This window comes from Rhinichthys klamathensis, unplaced genomic scaffold, assembly GCF_029890125.1.
Source record: "Rhinichthys klamathensis goyatoka isolate OS25496 unplaced genomic scaffold, OSU_Roscu_1.1 h1tg000123l_1, whole genome shotgun sequence".
NCBI lineage: Eukaryota > Metazoa > Chordata > Actinopteri > Cypriniformes > Leuciscidae > Rhinichthys > Rhinichthys klamathensis.
The window spans coordinates 3576588-3593563 of NW_026606660.1; the positions used below are offsets into that span (position 1 = coordinate 3576588).

The 16976-nt window shown below is 38.8% G+C and overlaps 2 non-coding genes across 2 annotated transcripts; one reads left to right on the forward strand and one right to left on the reverse strand.

Annotated features, from left to right (window-relative positions):
- Positions 1-6062: 6062 nt before the first annotated feature.
- On the reverse strand, positions 6063-6181 carry LOC130089069 (5S ribosomal RNA). The gene has a single exon (XR_008807537.1). It is a non-coding gene; the product is annotated as a 5S ribosomal RNA (ribosomal RNA).
- A 1821-nt stretch (positions 6182-8002) lies between these two features.
- LOC130089053 (5S ribosomal RNA) lies at positions 8003-8121 on the forward strand. The gene has a single exon (XR_008807523.1). It is a non-coding gene; the product is annotated as a 5S ribosomal RNA (ribosomal RNA).
- Positions 8122-16976: the final 8855 nt, after the last annotated feature.

The window sequence follows — 16976 nt, forward strand, 5'->3', positions numbered from 1 at the left end:
AAATGAGTAAAACTAAAAGCAGATGAGGGCTTAAATACATTTTAAGTATACTTAAAATTTATATATATTTATACATAATGTACATATACATACATTAATACATTTTTAGAGACCCTGCAGCCCTCATAAAAGTAGTAACCAAAAAACAGTCCATTCATTCATCACTTTGTTTTTAGCCTGCAAATCGCGGTTGACATGTTTACACTTCTAAAGCATATTTTATTTACACATTGAATTTCAACTCCACACTGTTGTAACACCATCTCTAGAAGTGAGCTAGAGTGTATGATCACGTTTTTGAAGTATTTCCAGGGATCGTCAGGTCATTACAGCTGCGATTAGTAGCTCATTCATTCATTTTCAATGCATTTAGCATGCTAATCGCGGTTGATATTCTAACGCATCTAAAGCATATTTAAGCTTTACATTCCGAGTCCACACAGTAGTAGCTAGTACATTCTTCAAGGTCTCAACATGTAAAATCAATAGTCTGGTTGCTTTTTAAACGCATTTCAGAGAGATCAAACTGTAGCGACTGACCGAATCCTGTTTTCCTTTCACTACTGAACAAATATGAACACATATATGTTTAATTCACAAAACCTTGAATCATGTGATATGGTGCCCCAATGTCTGCCAGCAGGTCATTGATTAACTTCATTTATGACGCATTGCGCAATCAAGAAACAGGTCCCCGTTGTTCTCAAATCCTTGCACTGCTTGCAATTTGTGTTCAGTCACAAAGAATAAGAACTGATCCATTCAGGGTCTCAAGCTAGTTCCCCCCCCCCCCCAATTATTATGCCTCTTCAGACTGATAAGTGGATTTACACACAAAACTACCCTTTGTCTTGAAGACAACCATTCGCAAACTAAACCCTCACGTGGTACACACCACAGATGGACAGATGCTGACCATAAGGATACCCACACACACACATCACACATTAACGCACACACATCCACGAACTTTGAACATTAAACTTAGAATATAAGCATGTCAATGTTTCCTAAACTCCTGTGTGTTTCTCAGTTTATATTCACTGCATGTATGACGTTTGTTCGAAGGAATAAACTTGCTTTGAAGGAACTAAATGCTTATAAAAAGCATATCTTATGTAACTCTGTATTCCTTCATGGGACGTGTTTGATATCTCTGTAATTCTCTCAATCTAACGGAGCCGAATTCCGATAGCAGAATGCAGTAATGTGCATTCTTTTACACATTTCATAGTGCTGGAGCCGAACGGCTCAATACAATCTCCTTATGACTCAGTCAAGTGGGCATCCCCCCACATGACAAAGAAAACCTTGTCCGCTTCAGATTCTAGAACGGTCATGTGTGGTTCGCGCAAACAGAGGCGTGAACCCAGTCTTTTTCCATAAAAGACTGACCACAGGAAGTTCCTACAGAGAGCTTTTTCCCTGTGAGAGGTTTCCGGTTCCATGGCTCCTTAGGGAGCTTTACACCGTGTTTCTCCTTTTTCTTTAGTCTTTCTTTATTTTCGTCTTCGGACTTTTCTTACGTTCAGTTTCAGTGAAATGAACGTAATCGGCAACTTCAACTTTAAAGAGACTCTTTGAACCTTCAGCGACCGCGCTCGACCGGAAGAGACGAGAATGCACGCACCCGCTGGTAAACACACACAAGCAAGTTTCGGTTCTCCTCGGCAACACAAAGAGAACCATTGTGCAACTCTCACTCTCCTATGTCCTATCCCTTCGACGCTTCATCAGTCCCTGTTTCATTTCTTCTTGCGAGGAAAATGAACACAGCTGAACTCAACCGGCAACTGCACCTCAAAGGACATTCAAACTAACGCGCTTTGCCCGCTCTGAAAGACCACGTGAACGCATGACGCGAGGACAGAGACACACACACACGCTTTCGTTCTCAGCCACGAGAAAGAATCATGCAAGTATCGTAATTCCTATCGATCTAAATGCTTTAAGATCTGTTTGCCCCATTCAGGGGATTTGATCTTTGTGCCTCTCAAGGTTGTGTTTGTGACTTTTGCCACAATAAGATCTCTCCAGATCTTCTTAGTCTCAATCTCTCTCCCTCAATCTCTCTCTCTCTCTCTCTCTCTCTCTCTCTCTCTCTCTCTCTCTCTCTCTCTCTCTCTCTCTCTCTCTCTCTCTCTCTCTCTCTCTCTCTTCCACTCTCTCTCTCTCTCTCTCTCTCTCTCTCATTTTTATCTTCCCCTCTCATCCAATTTATTTCGTGTTGGTAATGTTTTTCGTTTTGTTTGTTCGGGTGTATACACATATACACTCACCGGCCACTTTATTAGGTACACCTGTCCAACTGCTCGTTAACACTTAATTTCTAAGCAGCCAATCACATGGCGGCAACTCAGTGCATTTAGGCATGTAGACATGGTCAAGACAATCTCCTGCAGTTCAAACCGAGCATCAGTATGGGGAAGAAAGTTGATTTGAGTGACTTTGAACGTGGCATGATTGTTGGTGCCAGAAGGGCTGGTCTGAGTATTTCAGAAACTGCTAATCTACTGGGATTTTCACGCACAACCATCTCTAGGGTTTACAGAGAATGGTCCGAAAAAGAAAAAACATCCAGTGAGCGGTAGTTCTGTGGGCGGAAATGCCTTGTTGATGCCAGAGGTCAGAGCAGAATGGCCAGACTGGTTCAAGCAGATAGAAGGGCAACAGTGACTGAAATAACCACTCGTTACAACCGAGGTATGCAGCAAAGCATTTGTGAAGCCACAACACGCACAACCTTGAGGCGGATGGGCTACAACAGCAGAAGACTCCACCGGGTACCACTCATCTCCACTACAAATAGGAAAAAGAGGCTACAATTTGCAAGAGCTCACCAAAATTGAACAGTTGAAGACTGGAAAAATGTTGCCTGGTCTGATGAGTCTCGATTTCTGTTGAGACATTCAGATGTTAGAGTCAGAATTTGGCGTAAACAGAATGAGAACATGGAACCATCATGCCTTGTTACCACTGTGCAGGCTGGTGGTGGTGGTGTAATGGTGTGGGGGATGTTTTCCTGGCACACTTTAGGCCCCTTAGTGCCAATTGGGCATCGTTTAAATGCCACGGCCTACCTGAGCATTGTTTCTGACCATGTCCATCCCTTTATGGCCACCATGTACCCATCCTCTGATGGCTACTTCCACCATGTCACAAAGCTCTAATCATTTCAAATTGGTTTCTTGAACATGACAATGAGTTCACTGTACTAAAATGGCCTCCACAGTCACCAGATCTCAACCCAATAGAGCATCTTTGGGATGTGGTGGAACGGGAGATTCGCATCATGGATGTGCAGCCGACAAATCTGCGGCAACTGTGTGATGCCATCATGTCAATATGGACCAAACTCCCTGAGGAATGCTTCCAGCACCTTGTTGAATCTATGCCACGAAGAATTGAGGCAGTTCTGAAGGCAAAAGGGGGTCCAACCCGTTACTAGCATGGGGTACCTAATAAAGTGGCCGGTGAGTGTATATTCTGTGTGAAATTGTAGTTCAATGTATTATTAGTCCAATTATTAAAGCCATTAAATTCTTGATTGTTCTGTCTAAAAAGCTCATATTTACAAGTCAATGAAATGATTGGTCTAGCTACAAAAGGTTTATTATTGACTACTTTGAGTAGTTTAATTTTATAAACGCAGGGGTGCTCATGAAAGGTCAGAGGACTCCCTGAACAGAGCCATACCGCCAAATTTCAATTCAGGAACATCAACCTGTTTGCAATCTATTCAAATAATTCTTAATTATTTTGTCTGTGTGTTCTTGACTTAATGGACCTGACAGAATGCTCAATGTGGAAGAAGAGTCACGTGACAGCAGTCAAATAAAAGGTTCATATCTGATGATGCGGCTCGCATGAATCCCGTTAATCCTTCTGCACCGAAAGACGATCCGATGTTGATGATCCGGTTGAAAGAACTGGAAGTGGAATCAAACCAACAAGCAATACTCACAGTTTCTAATATTCTTAACACAGTCAAACTCTCCTAACACACACACACAAAAACTCTGCACTATACAATACAGTTTTTCCTGAATAGCTAAAACACATTTCTTAAAACCATCACTCACTTTCTCAAAACCTTAAACACAAAACCAAATGTTCAAGCCACATTCAGAGAACATCTGACTCTTCTGGCAAAATCAAACAATTGATTTGACTAAAGAGGGGCTTCAGGACAGCCTGGATCTGCTGGAGGATTACTGTCAGTCCTGGGCCCTGACCGTCAACCTCCAGAAAACTAGAGTCATGATGTTCCAGAAACGCTCCAGATCTCAGGGACCAACACACACATTCACACTATCACACAGAACAATTGAGAGCCCAAAAACATACACTTACCTCGGCTTGAAAATAACTCCAACTGGCAACTTTACTTTGGCTGTGAATGAACTCAAAGAGAAAGCTCAAAGGGCTATATGCCATAAAAAGATCAATCAAAATTGGCATCCCAATCCAAATTTGGCTCAAACTTTTCAAATCAATAATTGAACCAATTGTTTTATATGGCAGTGAAGTGTGGGGTCCTTCAATCAAATTTGATCTTTTAAATTGGGAAAAACATCCGATTGAAACTCTACATTTAGATTTCTGTAAACGAATACTCAAAGTCCAAAGGAAAACACCAAACAACGGATGCAGGGCAGAATTAGGCCAATACCCTCTCCTTCTAAACATCCAAAAAAGAGCCATCAAATTCTGGAAACACCTAAAAACATTCCATTACAAAGCCCTAAAACACCAAGAGCTGAGCGAAGCGAGGAGTCCCCTGTGCCAGCTGGTGCTGAGACTGACTGAGCTCACACCTGCAGAGATCAGCACGCCTCAGCACACACTCACACACATTCAGCCCGCACAGATTATCAACACAGAACAAGACAAGTACATCACCCATTGGACAAACACCATTAAAAACCAACACAAACTGGAATGTTATTTGGCACTAAATCGAGAGTAGGTGTTGCGAACTACCTGAGCACAGTGAGTGATGTGAGACTCAGGAAAACACTGACGATGTACAGACTCAGCGAGCACAGGCCGGCGCAGACAGACCATGGCTCTCCCGTGAGGACAGACTCTGCTCGCACTGCATCCTGGGAGTAACGGTGACCGAGCTGCACTTCCTCACAGAATGCCCATATAAACACATCAGAGACCACTATTACCCCAAAATTAATAACATATTTCCCCAATTTAACACCTGTAATCATTTCATTCTTGGCGAAGAAGCCAAATGCTCCAATATAGCTGCAAAATTTGTAGCATCTTAAGGGACGACCAGAAAGCAGCAAACATCCAATAAACACACACTCACTCAGACCTATACACATGTATATTATGTTCAATTCCAAATTCAGTGTTCGTTTGTTTTTGTTTTTTGCTTGGTTTGCTTGTTTTTTGTTTTTTATATAGGGCCTAGATGATTTTTAAATCCTTTTATTTGATTTATTAATCTTTGTTTATTTTATTATTATTGTTTTATGCTATCGGTAGGCTATTATTATTTTGTGTACAAAATGTTCTAAATCATTTTCTATGTTGTTTTGATGCTTTGGCAATACAAAATGTATTTTTTGTCATGCCAATAAAGCTTTCTGAATTGAATTGAATTGTTTTGAAAGAAAGCAACTCGATCGCCTCCTGGAGGAGAAAGGAAAAATGACGAGGCTGAGCTGTGCTTTTCCTTTGTCGCACTAATACAGTGGTTCTCAACCTCTCCTGCAGGGACCCCCTGACAGGCCATGTTTTTGTTTTAACTCTGAAATGGCACACCTGATTCAAGTAATTAAAGGTCAATATATAAGGAATAATTCAAGGAATAGTTCAATTAATCAATTAGTCAACTACTCATTAAGCCTTTAATGACTTGAATCAGGTGTGCCATTTCAGGGTTAAAACAGAAACATGGCCTGTCAGGGGGTCCCTGCAGGAGAGGTTGAGAAACACTGCACTAATAGCAGACAACAGCCAGAGAGAAAGCAAAATGTAAGAAAGGATAAAGTCAAAATCTTCGTTGAAGTGAATGATCTGAGTAGTGAAGATGAAGCAAAAGCTTACAGCACCTGGTATTCCCAGGCGGTCTCCCATCCAAGTACTAACCAGGCCCGACCCTGCTTAGCTTCCGAGATCGGACGAGATCGGGCGTGTTCAGGGTGGTATGGCCGTAAGCGAGAGTCTCAGCCGATAGAGAGATACTTAAAGAAGGACACCAGCAGTAGCAGCAGCACTCCTACACATGACGAACCGCATTGACACACGTCCCGAGCTGCAGAAACAAACCCCTTTCCCCCTCAAGTGTTTTCAAGACTTTTTTCAAAAAATATTCTCGCTTCATAAAATTTGACCTCGCTTCACAGCATTTGTGGCACAAATTTTGGACCATAACGATGAGTAAGAAAAAACCGCTGACGTCCCTTTTTCTTAAAAAAAGAAAGAAAGAAAAAGGTTAAAGTCAAGAAAATTATTACCCCAATTGTTATGCATCCTAATGATATTGAATACAAATTTGTTAGTTGCCAGACATGACTGAATATATTACAGTCCAAATCCAATTAAATATTAGTCAATATCATTTGTTTGTTTGTTTGTTTATTTATACTTTTTAATAATTTATTTATTTATATGCACGAGTTTGATCTTGAACTCGTACTGTTTTTAAGAGTATTACTGTAAAAAAAAAATATTTCAAATAAAATTGACTTTTTGAGTTTTTTGAGTCTTCCATTTTTTTCAACAATGAGTGCAGTAAGTGATGCTGTTCTGCCCTCTTGCGTTTGGATTCAACTTTTATAAAGTAAATAACTAAAGTGAAAACTGAAAGAAAACCTTTTAAAAATAAAACCTTTGATTTTCTGTTAAAGTGATAAGATGACATGAGTGCTTTGTATATTAGAGATTGTTTTTTACAACAGCACACTACAGGAATGTTGACTGATTTTTTTATTATTATTAAGAATGCGTGAACAACAATTACAAAACAAATCTGACAAGGGTTTACAAATAAAAATATAAATAGGCCTATATATATATATATATATATATATATAACTACCAAAAAAATCTAAATAATAATACAAATAAATAAAATAATAAAAGGCTTTGCTATTTCACAAAATCTTAAATGTATCAATAAAGAAATAGTTTTAACAGCTTTTTTAATGTAATAAAAAATAAGTTTATAAAGATTAATAATGTGCCTCATTTTCCAGAATCTTTTCATAATTAAAAACGAAAAAACAAATATGACATGTTATAGCAAAGAAAAATTGCACAATAATTTGTCATTTATAAGTTTGGAAACCATAACCTCTTTGTATATTAACTGGAAGTTTTACATTTTGTAATCGCACATTAACAAAAATGAAAGACCACCAAGCTGATCAAAACAATTTTAGACATCATATTCCACACAAGTCTATATACTACTTCAGCGCATGACATGACATCATATAAGTGGAGCGTTTAGGTGCGAATAAATGAATATAACTTCAGCTCAGTGTGTCCATGATGACATTTTTTGGAGTGTATAGGCTACTGGTTATTGAATTATTTTTAATGTATAGTTTTAATACGAGTTTAAGATCAAACGTGTGCATAAAAATAAATTATTAAAAATAGTTAAATATATAAATAAACAAAATATATTGAATGGACTGTAGGCCTAATAGTAGCCTATATTCAGTAATTTTTGACAACTAACACATTTGTATTCAATTTCATTAGGATTCAACAATTAAGGAAGGCTAATAATTCACAGTCCCTCACTGTAACCTTGACTGCCTTTTTCTTTCTTTCTTTCTTTCTTTCTTTCTTTCTTTCTTTCTTTCTTTCTTTCTTTCTTTCTTTCTTTCTTTCTTTCTTTCTTTTTTTAAGAAAAAGGGACGACTCAACGTTGTTTTTTCTTCTCATTTAGGCTACTCACCGTCATGTGTAGGGGTGCTGCTGCTGCTGGTGTCCTTCTTTAAATATCTCTCTATCGGCTGAGACTCTAGCTTACGGCCATACCACCCTGAACACGCCCGATCTCGTCCGATCTCGGAAGCTAAGCAGGGTCGGGCCTGGTTAGTACTTGGATGGGAGACCGCCTGGGAATACCAGGTGCTGTAAGCTTTTGCTTCATCTTCACTACTCAGATTATTCACTTCAACGAGGATTTTGCCTTTATCCTTTCTTACAGTTTGCTTTCTCTCTGGCTGTTGTCTGCTATTAGTGCGGCGAAGGAAAAGCACAGCTCAGCCTCGTCATTCTTCCTTTCTCCTCCAGGAGGCGATCGAGTTGCTTTCTTTCTCTCTCTCAGCAACACTAAGCGCTACACTTTCTTTTGAAACCGCTCCTCTCCTCAACTTCAACTAGACCAGATTATCAAAACTACCTGTTCAATCTTCAAGTTCAAGTTGAGGTTTATTGTCATTCCACTACATGTGGGAACATACAGTGGGACGAAATGTTGTGCCTCACAGGACCACGGTGCTACATAAGTACAAACATACAAAAATATAACAGACATAAACATTGTTTGTCAAGCAACTAGTTGGGGAATATTACAGTAGTGCATGAAAATGTACATAAATATAATAATAGCTGAGTCTGTTTTTATACACGCAGCAGTGTGTGTAAAGTGTCTAGTGCATAGTTTGTAAAGTGTCTTAGTTTCAGGAGGTAGGGGTTTGCATGGGGTTTCAGATCATTGTGTCACTTGTGCACATCAAAAAAGCAGTTTCTCATTTCTTTGAACAAGTTGCAAATGCTTTGGTACATCCATGCAAATGATTATGTACAATTATCTGCTGTTTCAATATCAATTGCTTATGTCATGTTGATCAAAATATATTACAGTATAATGGGTCTCTGTTGAATAGTCTCACCCCCCACAACATTTAGGCATTAGTTCATAGCATTTCTTTACATGCAAAATGGTTGAACAAATTGTCATACAGTAATATGTCAAGCATAAGATACATTTCCATTAGACTTTTTTCTAAATCTTTCCTGTTCACATTTTTTTTTCCTTCTTTGTGCTATGCAGTGCTGTCTTTTCCTTTCTGTATCGCAATGACATGGTCTGTCAACAAATTACAGTACAAACAGTAAAAGCGTAAATGTGAATCTTGGCCAGTCTCTTGCAATCAAACTCCCACATACACTAAGGTGTAACCTACAATTTACAATAATTGTCATCAAAACTTTAGCCATAGTTTACATCAGAACATCCCTCCAAAGTACACTGTTATACTGACAACATGACTAAGCAATTTGACTGTCTTATCCGTACAATGACACAAGGACTTGTCATTCTGATGGCACTGACATGTTCATGCACAGATATTTACTTTTGAGAGATGAACTAAGGATTTTGAGCAAGAGACTGGCTTTTGCAGGCAATCCATGGTGTTTTGCTATTTGTACGAATTGTTTTGAGAAACGCATTTACTGTTTTGCAAATGTCGAGGATGATTCGAGAAATGTACCAAAGCGACTGTAAGTTAATATTTAAATAATTCAACGACACATTCGCATGTGTTCTCTGATGTTGGTTAATGGAAATACAAGTAAATAGATGAAATAGATAGATAGATAGATAGATAGATAGATAGATAGATAGATAGATAGATAGATAGATAGATAGATAGATAGATAGATAGATTGATAGATTGATAGATAGATGAGAGACAGACAGACAGACAGACAGACCGATAGACAGACAGACAGACAGATAGATAGATAGATAGATAGATAGATAGATAGACAGACAGACAGACAGACAGACAGACAGACGATAGATAGATAGATAGATAGATAGATAGATAGATAGATAGATAGATAGATAGATAGATAGATAGATAGATAGATAGATAGACAGACAGACAGACAGATAGATAGATAGATAGATAGATAGATAGATAGATAGATAGATAGATAGATAGATAGATAGATAGATGAGAGACAGACAGACAGACAGACAGACAGATAGATAGATAGACAGACAGATAGATAGATAGATAGATAGATAGATAGATAGATAGATAGATAGATAGATAGATAGATAGATAGATAGATAGATAGATAGATAGATAGATAGATGAGAGACAGACAGACAGACAGACAGACCGATAGACAGACAGACAGACAGATAGATAGATAGATAGATAGACAGACAGACAGACAGACAGATAGATAGATAGATAGATAGATAGATAGATAGATAGATAGATAGATAGATAGATAGATAGATAGATAGATAGATAGATAGATAGATAGATAGATAGATAGATAGATAGATAGATAGATAGATAGATAGATAGATAACCCAGTTATATGGTTTGTACAATATTCTATTATAACCCGTGTACATTCCAAAAAATGTCATCATGGACACACTGAGCTGCAGTTATATTCATTTATTCGCACCTACTTATATGATGTCATGTGCTGAAGTAGTAATGTAGACTCGTTTTAGATGTAGATTTTGTGAGTTTCTATTGGATGAGCAAGGTGCTTTGTCTAGTAAAATATCTATAAAAAAAATATGAATATCTAATAAACACATTTAAATTATTAACTTCTGTTGAAACGAATATCACAATAAACATTTATAATACTCTAATATTGGTTTTCTCTGTTTCCTTGTGCGTGACTCTCTCCTTCTACATGCCACTGTTTGAGCTGCTGTAACACAATGCTCAATGTGGAAGAAGAGTCACGTGACAGCAGTCAAATAAAAGGTTCATATCTGATGATGCGGCTCGCATGGATCCCGTTAATCCTTCTGCACCGAAAGACGATCCGATGTTGATGATCCGGTTGAAAGAACTGGAAGTGGAATCAAACCAACAAGCAATACTCACAGTTTCTAATATTCTTAACACAGTCAAACTCTCCTAACACACACACACACAAACTCTGCACTATACAATAGTTTTTCTGAATAGCTAAAACACATTTCTTAAAACCATCACTCACTTTCTCAAAACCTTAAACACAAAACCAAATGTTCAAGCCACATTCAGAGAACATCTGACTCTTCTGGCAAAATCAAACAATTGCCTCAAAACCATTTTATCTGCTCAAAATCAAACAATGCTTTCAGATCATAAACGCGAGTCAATATTAAACACTACAGATCATTCATTAGACACAAAAAATGGAGAACACAGAATCCAAAGCATGCAGTAACAGAAAAAAGTATATTGTAACAAAGTAAACAAATTTTGCAATTAAAATGACAACTTACAGTATGGTGAATAAATGATGCACTGCAAGTATAGTATTGTACTGGATATTGTATAGTAGGCCTATCAAATGTCTGTATATTCAGCACTTATACTGTGAAAATACAGTGACCAACTGCAGAAGCCAAAAAGGTTTCAGTAAAACACTCTAAATGAAAAGCATGTCACTGTACACTCAGAAGAGTCGTGCAACTGCAGATTTAAGGTCAGTGAGAGATCGCTTCTGCTTCAGCTTCATGTCTTCATGTTGGTCCAGTCTGAGGAGTTTCTCCACATCACAGGCAATGTCATCTCTGCAGGAAAAGAGAAAAACCCTGAAGCCAGATCCAGCCTTGACAACATTCTCTCCACACCTTGCTCTTCCTCGTCCTCTTCCTCCTCCTCCTTGTTCACCTCCTCTTTTACACATACTCTTCCTCCTCTCCCTCTTATATTTTTTCCATCCATTATTGGTATCAACATTCAGTGCAACATTTTGAGTCAATTTTGGCACTCTGAACTGTATTTTCAACTGCTTACACACATTTTCAAAACGTTGCCTCTTTTTTTTTCAAAACTTTACACACAAATCCAAGAATTGCACACACAAAATGCCTCACATCTCTTGCAAAATGAAGCACTGTCTGCCTTCAAAATATTACAAACACGTTTCAAAAGCAAACATTTGTTTTACGTTGAAAACACCTTAGCCATAATTTTATATTTTGGATATATCATATACACACAGTTATTCAAAACCTAAAGCTCTTCTTTCATGAGCTCCTATGTACATTTCTGTACAAGATTGAAAGTAATTGTCAGAGAGATGTTGAAACATTCACAGTAAACACGAAAGCAAAATTGAAAGCAAACAATTGATTTTTTACTGTAAGCATTTGTATACAGTATTACACAGTCCGAAAAATCTATAACTTGACATTTGGCCTGCCTATTCTAAAGCCATGATTGGTTGGTGTTAAGTAAAGCAATGAGTGTTCGCACCTGTGAGGAGTGTGTGTGAGGCACTGATGAATTAGTGTGGCATTTTGAAAAAGGAAATCAACATCCTTCTTGTTAGATTTTTGTGTTACATAGAGAATTGCAAAAAGTGTTTTATGAAATTGAAAACTGAGTCAAAGGCAAAGGTTCGGGTGTTTGAGTGTCAGGTTTCAGAAATTGTGTGACAAGTAAGAATTTTGTGTGTAAGCAGTTGTAGTGATAATCAGATAGGTAATCGAGCCAGCTCTGGTATGTGGAGTAAATTAACTAGATTCTAATTTACTAAAGTCTCTTCCAGTCGTGAGTAAACAAAGGGGCATTCTGTATACGACCCCCTTCGGGCATGTTGACCAGATTGGTGCCACTATGGCTAGCACATGACACATTTGGAACAAGCCAGCGTTGTCTTCAACAAATAGTCAACCATTCAAACCTCGCCGTCTCACGGGACACGCATCCCCCCCACAGAAAGAGTCCACAAAGCTGCCTGAACGCTGAAGGACAATCACACATTGATTGCACACACACACACACAAATGTCCTATAATGTGTATATAAATGTATACTGTATAACACAGAAATTGTATCCAACCTTCCTATATGCATGCATATCTAATTAGTCTTGTCTTATTCTATAGATGTAATTTTAACTGTTCTGTAACTTCGAACCTTAAAGTTTATTTCTAAAGAAAGATTCTATAACTCTCCCTCTTGCTAGGTCATAAAACTTTATGACTCCCAAAAGGAATTCCAAGGGAAATCACAGCTCCCACTTGAATTCTGATGAAGAAAGGGGAATAGCCTCTGCAATCTTATATTGTCTATAAGTATAACCACTTAAGAAATGCATAAACATGAGTTTGATATTTCCTAGGTCACGGTAGCCGGTATTATGGCTTTATAATCATGTGAAGGAACATTAAATGCTTATAAAATGCATATCTTATGTAACTCTGTATTCCGATAATCTTCATGTGACGTGTCTGATATGTCTGTAATTCGCTCAATCTAACGGAGCCGAATTCCGATAGCATGATGAAGTAAGGTGCATTATTTTACACATTTCATATTTCAGGAGCCAAACGGCTCAAATGCAATTTCCTCATGAAGTGGGCATCCCCCACAGGACAAAGAGAACTGTGTCCGCTTCAGATCCGCGGACGGTCATGTGTGATTCGCGCAAACAGAGGCGTGAACCTAAGTGTCCTTAAAGAGACGCGCCGAGCTTCCCTAAGCGGCTGCTAAAACCCTTCTGAAAGCTTCCTGAAAACCCTCTGCCAAATCTCCCTGGCTCTTCCTGCTCTTTGTAGCTTCATCATGTGACTCCTCGTGCGTCTGGACATCGCCTTAGTGTGATGATCCATCGTTTCTCTTTTGTTTTCTTCAAGTTTATTTTATCTTTTTCGAAGTCTCCTCTGTTCATGTCTTCTCGCGAAGAAAATGAACACAGCCAGACTGGCAAGCTTCACCTACAAGGACATTCAAACACGCCGCGCTCGCTGGACGAACTCGAACGCTCGGCATCCACATGACAGAGATACACCCACACGCCTTTTTCAGATCAGCCCCACCAAAAGAGCTTTACCTGTGCAAGTATCCGTTTTACTATGCTTATTTAAGATCTGTTGAGTCTTGTTCTAATTCAAAAGGTTCTGTGTCTGTGATGAATTGTGCCAAGAAGATCTCTCATCTTCTCTCTCTCTCTCTCTCTCTCTCTCTCTCTCTCTCTCTCTCTCTCTCTCTCTCTCTCTCTCTCTCTCACTCCCAATCTTGCGCTCTCGCAATCTCTCTCTCTCACTCCTGTTTGTTGTTCGTCTGTCTCATTAGTTTTACTGTTTACTGTACATACATGTATCCCGTGTGTAAATGTAGAATTCTGTATCCGTAGTTTCATTTTATTAAAACCATTATATTCTTGATTGTTTTGAATGCTCATATTTTTACAAGTCAATGAAATGCGATCCTAGCTACAAAAGCTTTACAAGTTGTTACTATATCAGTAACGTAAATTTTATAAACACGAGAAAATTAATGTTCACGGCCGGAACATTGAGATTTCTTGGAGTTTATAAAAAGGGATAACGTTGTTGAATTAATTGATGGGTTAATCTTACAGCCGTTTGCTGGACAAACCGATTGTTTGGTAGCCAATTGATTCCCTTAAAGTTATCCCATATAATCGATCTGTAATGAGATTATTGATATATGAATGAGGAATTATAATTCGTTATGATTGATCATTCATATATACAATCGATCTATTTTCAATTTCGATAATTTAACTGTAATATGCAATATATTAATCATATTTATGATTAATTATTAAAATTCCCTATGCATAATCTGAGCTAATTAAGGCACATCTCATTGTTGCTACACAGTTGAAGAAAAACTGTGGTTTGATCACATTATTAGAAATAAGTGTAAACTATTTTGAGTCGTTGTGTGTAAATGATGACAACTGTGTTGTAGTTGTGTTTAACTTTTGCCTGCCTGTGTTTAGAGTTTTGAAACATAAGTGCATCACAGTGCAAAATGTGTTTTAGTGAGTGAGAATGTGTTTAGAGTTTTGCAAAAAGAGTGTGTAACCGTGCTACCCTCTAAATATGAGCTAACACTATGCTAGGTTCGGAAGGAGCTAAGTGTTATAAACTGTACCCATAAAAGGAAGTATCAGACCAGATAAGTTGTAACCAGTAACTTTTACTCACCTTACGTTGCAAGTAACAATTGAAACATAATTACAAAGCATACATGAAAAATAAAAAAATGGGCCCTTTGAAAATAAATGAGTCTTTGTTTTTTTCCTTTTGTAGTCGTTAAAGTCTGTCTGTTTGTGATCACTTTCTGTATTAGTCAATCCACTGTAGTTCTCTGTTAAAGAGTGTGTCACCAGTTCTGTGACAGTTTCCTTGTTTAAAAAGAAAGTTGGCACTTTTGGATGAAGTGTGTGTACCAGCTCAGGCAACTGATACTTTCCTACCACCAAGGGAAGTGTTCGATGAGTTGGTCTGCGTCTCTTCAAGATCACACTGGGAGGCTCGCCATCGATACAAAGGGATCTTCCAAGTAGTTCTCTCTCTGTCCATTATACCTGACCGAGACACATAGAGGTGGAAAATGGGATTTTTTCCAAACTCCCGTTTGCTCCTCCTTATCCTGTCTTCTGTGTTGCTTCTTTAGCTTGCTAATACACTCACTTTTATCACTCTGTTAACTTTAAATCTGTTAATTTCCTCTTTTCTCCCGTCGCCATCAAGTTTGTTCGTCGTCTCTTTCTTTCTCACATACACACGCGCTGGTTCTCTCAGGATCACGCAGTTGCGTCGTGACCTGTCAATCATGTTCAGCTGGGGGAGGAACTATCACTCCTGATTGGCTAATTTCACTAAAGGTGTATTACGCTATTTTAACACATTTTTAAGTTCTTTTAACCCTGTATTGTCACTGGGTTACACCCTCCCCCCTTAACTGACATGAGTCCCTTCATGTTCTCTTTTCCACCAAATGATTACTTTCAAACGTTTCAACTAAAGCTCGATTGGATCCTTCTAGAATGGTCTGGGCAAAAGAAATCAAGGGACTGCCAAGATGAGGGTAAATTGAGCGTCAGCGTCAGTTCTGGCAGGCCAGGTAGTCAAGCCGCTGCTTATGCTATTTGCTATCAACACTGTCCCGTCAGCTGATCTGCTCCAGCTGAGCCGCATTAGCTGGTTAACTCCCCTCGCTGCTCAATGGCCAAAGCTCAAACAAGGCGCCCTATTTAAAGCTCATTCACCTTGCTCATACATGCTTGCTGCTCGCTTCTGCTGGCTCGCTGCTCGCTTCTGCTGCAATATTGACACAGGACTCGACGTGATTCATTCTCCATTCATCTCTGAAAATCTTCACGAAGCTAAGTTCCTTTTCAATATTCATTGCTAAAAGCTATCAGTGTGTTGGCAACATCCTTCTTGTTAATGCTATCCGTGTGGCATTTGGGCTTATCTAACTAGTCGTTTTCATAAAAATGCTTATGCGATCATATTGGCTACGTGCGTTATCTGTTGTCATTGGCAACTGATCGCGTTGCTCACGCTGGCTTTTACCACTATGCAGCGCAGATTCAAACAGCTTGCTGTGATAGGAATTAACTTCTGCGGACTGCCTCCGGACCGTATACAGCTCATTCTTACGCATTGTGCAACAACTACGGCGGCGAAACTCGCTCCGGTTTAACCCTTTAAGCTATGGGGCGGTGGTTTCTGCTGCTTACGAACGATACCTCCGTCCCGATGTTCGGGATATTCTTGACGACTAGAAGCCATGAGCTCAAGTCTCTGATTTGTTTCGTTAATAAAACACATTTGATCATTATTTTGCTCGCGCTCTGCTCAGTTAACGCCCCTGAATGCGCTATCAGCTGTTAATTTATTCATCTAGCTCGTTCTCAGAGGTGGATTAGTCATCTATCCATAGAGTTTACACTGTAGACTGTCAAACAGTTTAAATACAGATAATCTAGGTAACAGCATGTTTTAGCAATTGCGGTCTTGATTAGTCATTTCAGTAATTAATTAATATTTTTACTATTATAAATCGCTAAATTAGGGCGGCTCAGTCGACACCGTTCGAGACACTCAATTTTGTTTTGGGGGGAATAGCTCTAGCCTGACTACGTCAGACTTCCTACTTCCGCTAATTTCATTTCGCTCCTGTAGTCAGTCTGAGATAGCAGCCTATCTTTCTGTTTTCCACCGGCCTGAAAACAGCCTGGCC